At 43.1% G+C, this 7,170-nt stretch overlaps 1 pseudogene; it reads right to left on the bottom strand.

Moving 5' to 3' along the window:
- Nucleotides 1-5,527: 5,527 nt before the first annotated feature.
- LOC143573041 (protein JINGUBANG pseudogene) lies at nt 5,528-6,898 on the bottom strand (annotated as a pseudogene).
- Between the last annotated feature and the right edge of the window lie 272 nt (nt 6,899-7,170).

Here is a 7,170-nt window from a genome sequence, read left to right as displayed (position 1 = left end):
AGGAGTCGGTTGAACATAGTTTTGTCTCTCGTGGGTTGGCTCAAGCCTTATGGTCTGTGCTTACTCATTGGTGTAAAGTCTCTGACCTTTTCTTGTTTAGTTTCCATGATTTGTTGAATGCACACAAGTTTTTGGGAGTCTCAAAAGTAAAGGCTTTGGTGTTCCAAGCGATATGTCTTGTGGCCACATGGTGTATTTGGAAAAGGAGAAACGATTTGGTCCACAATGGGGGTTCACTAAATCTCTCAGGTTTGGTTGAGGAAGTCAAGGTGGTAAGTTACCTTGGGATAAAAAATAGAGGGAAGATGCGCGAACTAACTTGGGATGATTGGCATCGATTCAAGGTGTAATTTGTTTATTGTACTTTGGTGTTTCTTTTAATATTGGCGTTGTACTCTCTTTCTAGTTGCCGGCTAGTGTTTAATATATTTTGTTAGTCGTTCAAATATATATATATATATATACTAAAAAAAAGCTAACTTAATTTAATTGAGATGGAATACATGCTATAACTTCCTTTTTGATTTCAATTATTTTTATGGTGTATACTTACGTAAACTTTGTGTAATTATTAACTCTTCAGAGTCAAACATGTAGTACTACTTGACAATGCTCTACTTGACATGGGACCCACCGTGCCCACCTCTACATGGTGCTTTCCCCAATGGGACTAGGGAGCACTAGAGTTTTGGCCAACTTATAATGGGCTACGTGATTGATAATTGATATTGACTTTTAGAGGTGGTTCCGGACCCTATCCAGAACTGGACCCGCTCGTATCTGATCTGCGGATACAAACAAGGTTTTGGTTCATCTGAAAAATATTACTCGGATCCGGAATTGACTTGGACACCTGACGAAACTGGTACCACCTGTACCCGACCTGATAAAAACCTAACAAAAACAGTCAAAACCCGACCATACCCAAACCTTTGTTTCTGAAAAAAAAACCCGATTTACCCTCCTCTATTGACTTTGTTGACATTAGGCCCAAACACCACAAATTCGTATCATGTATGTATGGACAGTAATGTAATGTTGGCATGGCTTAACATTTAAGCATTATTTACATTCTTGGTTGTGGCCTCCTCAAGTGCGGTATGTATACATACCATAGTACTGGTTTACTATGGTTGTCTTGTACGTCTTGGTACGAACTCACTTGCTTTATAGCTAACATATTTTAAGCATTTATTTCTTGCTTTATAGCTAACATATATTTTAAGCATTTATTTCGGGACATTGATCGGCAAGACTCCGAGATTAGCACGGTTGGGATTGGAGTTGGGGATGTTAGGAGAACTCCCTTATTTGAGAAGGCTAAAACTTCTTATTTGGAAAATTTGATGTTATTGGTTATCATGATTAGACGTGTTTCATTTGGTTTGGCTTCATTTCAAGGTTAGTACATACAAATGGTTGTAATTAGACTAAATTTTGTCATTTACACTTAATTTACAAATGGTCACGCCAAGGTTGAAGAAATGAGCGTGGCATTTAGGTGGTGTTTGTTTTTTGTCTGAAGATCTTCTTGGTCTCTTATGTCTGCGTCGCGCAGTCCTTTAGGCTTGCAGACTGTTTGTTTTTCTGAAGACATTTCATTAAAAAATGTCTTCGCGCCCTCTTATCCTAGAAGACAGGGACCTTCTTTTCAGATCTTCTACATCTTCAATCTTATTTTAAACCCTAGCCACCCTTTCATTTTACCTTCTCCTCCCCTTCACCACCGCGACCTCCACTGCCATGCCGCACCACCGTGACCTCCACTTCCGGCGCCGCAATAGCCGTCGCCGTCACTGCTCCTCCCTAGCCGACCGCCGTCGCTGCTCCTCCACCTAACCCAACCGACCGCCACTGCTCCTCCACCTACCCCAGCCGACCGCCTGTGACACCCGGTAATTTCCCAATCCTATAAACTAAGTAATCAACCTAATAATTAGGTGATTGTAAATATTAAGCGCGCCATGTTAGAATCAGCGCGGGCACGTTATGTGCGCCCTGCGCGAGCGCACCATGTTAAGAACCTGCGTGGGCATATGTTATATGCGCCATGCGCGAGTGTATTGGTTTTATGTTTCTATAACTTAATGTTGTCTAATGGGTTGACCGTCTCGCATGATGCTAAGGCGGGTGCATCCCAAATCGTTTATGCGCGTGCGGAAGGGGAACTAACCTTCCCGCATGCCGGGAACATTGAGAACTAGTTTGTCTGAAGCTCCAAGATGGAATTGACTTCAACATGACTGATCACTATGTTGAAATACCAAGACCACCTGGAGAATCTACAAATGAAACTCAATGTCCCTGACTGCGAGAAGGTCACGCACCTACCCGCAGCAAAGAAATGACCTTCACGCAGAAAGCTATGCGCACAAAGTGATACGCGCAGAACACTTAGTCTATTCTCCAGATGTAAGGAGATTACTCCCGCCCAAAAAGAAACGGTAGCGTGTTTCAGAGATTTTTCCACTTTTTACTGTACACTGACAAAGTACCTGAAAAAGCACACTGTAACATGAAAAGTCAACTGTCAGCCACCCTACTCCCACCAACCACAGACCTGCATGTCCTGTCCAAATCAAATCAAAATCTTTTATCCACTACTCCACTCTTAAATAAATAATAATAATTTCCATACTTTATCATCATTACACCTAGATATGAAGAGATTACAATCCCCTAAAGCAAGGGATTGTGTTCCCTTGAGTTTGCCTATAAATATGTAACCTAAATTATCACCCAAAACACACTTCAAACTTCTCTCTTAAGAACTGCAACTTGCACTAATCATCTCCCAAGCATCCGTTGTTTTCGTTTCCGATCCTGTTACCAGGTAAGCCAAGAATATAACCTTAAGATCTGCTTTCCAACCCTTATATTCTCCTAATTCTTGATCTTAATATATATACTTCTTGTTATTTAATAGCATTCTAGACCTTCAATTCCGAGGCCAACACCAAGAAAACCCGAATCTCGATTAATCCCTTAACAAGAACCACAGGTGAGTCTCACAGCCCCTATTCTCGCTGTTTTCACTGTTTTTAAACTGTTTTCGGGGCGAGGGACACGTACTTAAATAATGATTTATCATGGTATACTTACAAGCTATGCAAGCGATTATGTGTTTAAATTATATTTCATGATGAGCAATGCGAACGGTTATCTAAGGTTTTCGATGTATGTGCGCTAGAACTCGAGTAAGTGATCACTTTACCATTGGAACTCTAAGGGTAGGGACTGCTGGTTTGATCCACCCACTCGTAGGGGTCGCACCTCTTTGCATGGACGAGTGCCTAGTATGGTCATGGGGCAGTACTATGGGTTTGAGCCCGCTCGTAGGGGTCGCGCCTCTTTGCATGGACGAGCGCCTTGTTTTCCGGCACAACGTCTGCGCGTAACCCGCGGGACGGAATTATTGATTAGCTCGTAGGGGCAGCGCCTCTTTGCATAGACGAGCACGGTTTTTCATAAATGTCCACGCGTAAACCGCGGGACGGCATTATATTATTTAGCTCGTAGTGGCAGCGCCACTTTGCATGGACGAGCACATTTCCAGAAATGTTCGCGCGTAAACCGCGGGACGGTATTACTTATTTCGCTCGTAGTGGCAGCGCCACTTACACAGACGAGCACGATTTCCAGTAATGATCGCGCGTAGCCGCTGAACGACTTTTATCAGAAATATGTGTCAGATCCATGTTTTCATACGGATTATCAAGTATATGTTTAGACACGAAATCAGAAATGTGTTTCAATATGATTTTTATTAAGACTATGATGCAATGCGATTTATCAAGTTACTAAAACTTGTGAACTCACTCAGTTTATACTGATTCAAATGTTTTTACGTGTCTTTCAGGAGATAACTAGGTAGCGCATGGAGTCACACTTAGAGCACCTCACGCTGAACATCTAAAACTAGCTTTTTGGAAGATTTTAGTTCTATCCATTCGATGCGCGTGGTTGTTCCCGCCGCGCAAGGGGATATGGCATGGAAATCTTCAACAGTTTTATACTTGGATGTTTTTATGTGATTTTTAAACAATGTAATGTATTTGTATTAAACATTTCATGCGCAATGAAAATCTTACTATGAATGTTTGCAATGGCCCGTGCTTAATTATCAATCCCCACTCGCGCGCGCCCGGCTGTTTCCGCCGCTCAGGGCCGGGTGTGACACCGCCGCTGCCTTCCTTTCTCCCCACATCACCGCCGCCGCACGCTGCTCCGCCACCTCCAGCCCTAGCTGCTACCTCCACCATCATCTACATTGGCATGCTTATTTCTTCAAGATTTGATAGTCTATTCACCATTATTGTAATTGTTCTATTATTACTAGTTTGTTGTTGATTAAAGTTTGTAGAAGGTTTAGATTAATGAATGTATTATTTGATTTTTTGTTAAAATTGTATAATTATTACTAGTTTGTTGTTGAATAAAGTTTAAAAAAATCGGTTTATTTAATTTTTCGTTTATTATAGCAGTCTGCAGACGTTAAACAGTCTTCTTGTTGAAGATTGCAGAAGTTTTTGTCTGAAGATCTTCTTGGTCTCTTATGTCTGCGTCGCGCAGTCCTTTAGGCTTGCAGACTGTTTGTTTTTCTGAAGACATTTCATTAAAAAATGTCTTCGCGCCCTCTTATCCTAGAAGACAGGGACCTTCTTCTTTTCAGATCTTCTACATCTTCAATCTTGTTTTAAACCCTAGCCACCCTTTCATTTTACCTTCTCCTCCCCTTCACCACCGCGACCTCCACTGCCGTGCCGCACCACCGTGACCTCCACTTCCGGCGCCGCAATAGCCGTCGCCGTCACTGCTCCTCCCTAGCCGACCGCCGTCGCTGCTCCTCCACCTAACCCAACCGACCGCCACTGCTCCTCCACCTACCCCAGCCGACCGCCGCTGCCTTCCTTTCTCCCCACATCACCGCCGCCGCACGCTGCTCCGCCACCTCCAGCCCTAGCTGCTACCTCCACCATCATCTACATTGGCATGCTTATTTCTTCAAGATTTGATAGTCTATTCACCATTATTGTAATTGTTCTGTTATTACTAGTTTGTTGTTGATTAAAGTTTGTAGAAGGTTTAGATTAATGAATGTATTATTTGATTTTTTGTTAAAATTGTATAATTATTACTAGTTTGTTGTTGAATAAAGTTTAAAAAAATCGGTTTATTTAATTTTTCGTTTATTATAGCAGTCTGCAGACGTTAAACAGTCTTCTTGTTGAAGATTGCAGAAGTTTTGTCTACCTCTTCTGCTGCAGATGCCTACAGATATGGTCCGCAGAATACGGACATTTTACCTCTTAAAAAACAAATAGCACCTTAGTTAGCGGTGTGCACCCGTAATTAAGTTTTAATAACTTAATAATGTTCATCTAACTCCATAATATTATATTTTGGAAGGTTAATATAAGCATACACCGTCAAGTTTCATCAACTTTACAATGAACATGTCACAAATTTTGTACATTGATACATATATTGCATCATAGTCCTCACCTCACCTCACCTCACCTCGTACTCACTCTCCCCTACGTGAAAAGACTTGTCCCGAATTTCTCTGTCGGGAAGAGCCACTTGGTACTTGTTGGCTTTCTGCGTCTGCTGGTTCCGTAGTAACCCTCCATATCTTTACCGACTTATCCAAACTACCACTATACACTGTCCAAACTCGGTTACTATCACACCGGCACACCGTCCCCAGCCGTCGCTCATCCTCCACCGCCAAACCCTTCACCGGCCCCGTATGTCCACTTAACACATGCAAACACTTATGCTCCCCTCCTTCCTCCCTCCTCCACACACAAATATTCGTATCCGCCGAACCACTAAAAACCAAATTCGCCACGGTCGCCAAACACAAAACCGCCAGCTTATGACCTTTCAAAACCCCACCCCCGCCGCGGGATAACAACTTATCCCGTTCCCAAAAATGCAAAACACCGTCTGAAGATCCCCCGTAGATCGCGGTCCCCGCCTGATTAATAATCAGCGACGTCACCGCGCATTCCTGCTTAAGCAAATTATCTATAAAATAATGTTTCGTTCTCTTCCCTTCGAACTCCCTCCGCCACGTCTTCACCGTCCCATCAGCCGATCCCGAGAACACCGTCCCGTCAAAACCCGTAACCACCGAGTTAATCGCGTCTTCATGCGCTGTAATCGACTCCAAGCACTTGAAATCCGTCACGCTCCAAACTTTAACAGTCGTATCCCACGAACCCGAATAAAGAAGCGATTGATCTTCGCTTATACAAATACTAGAAATCGCATCGTTATGTTTTATCCATATATTCTTTTGTTTTCCCTTCACTTCGGTGTAGTTTTTCGGCTTCACCGATTTCTTAACGACCGATTTAAAAGTCGGCAACGTCCCGATTCGCTTATGGACGCTCGGGTTCCTACTTGACACCTTCCAAACCCTAATCTTCCCATCCTGGTGACCGGTGAATATCTTCTCGCTCGCAATCACAATCGCTTTAACCAAACCGCTATTCGATTTAAACGACGAAAACTCTTTATGGTTCTTCCAAACGCGGACATTCTTGCTGTCTGATCCGGTGTACAACAAATCCCCAGTGGCTGCTAACGAGTATACGTTCCCTTCTTCGCGGACAAGGGACGCCATTAACCCGGTGTAATTCGAATGAGTATCGGAGCAATCCGGTGCGGATCTTTCCACATACGACGCCCATGGAGACCTTGTTAATGGAGACATCTGGCTAGAAGTCGAACTACTACCGAAGAACGTACGCGATGCAAATGAATCTCGTTGACGAACGCTGTCCTCGGTTGGAGAATCAATGTCTTCCATTTGCGGAGGGGGGATGTTGTTTTCGGACATGTTTCGTAGACGAAACGATAACTCGTTCGCCATGTCCTTTGGTTGTTGATCATTGGTGCTGGTAGTCTTTTCGGCTTGCTGCTGGCGGGGCGCTTTGGCATCATTATATGATTTTGCCTGGATTTCTCGTTGCGCCGATTTTCTAATCTGCATGGTTTTGTAGACGTTGATAAGCAAATTTAATAATATTCGGGTATTATTCAGGCATGATTATAGATTTGAAGGTATGGAATTTATATGGGAAGATTGAGGATTTGAAGACAACAGGAATTTGATGAAGATGAGATCGGAAAATGGAAAAGGTGCTGTAGAAGTCGATA

Source organism: Bidens hawaiensis, unplaced genomic scaffold (assembly GCF_021521415.1).
Source record: "Bidens hawaiensis isolate Kalapana, Puna unplaced genomic scaffold, B.hawaiensis_p1.1 tig00026187_1, whole genome shotgun sequence".
Taxonomy (NCBI): Eukaryota; Viridiplantae; Streptophyta; class Magnoliopsida; order Asterales; family Asteraceae; genus Bidens; species Bidens hawaiensis.
Note: the sequence above shows the minus strand (reverse complement) of the source record. Positions and strands in the feature narration are given on the sequence as shown.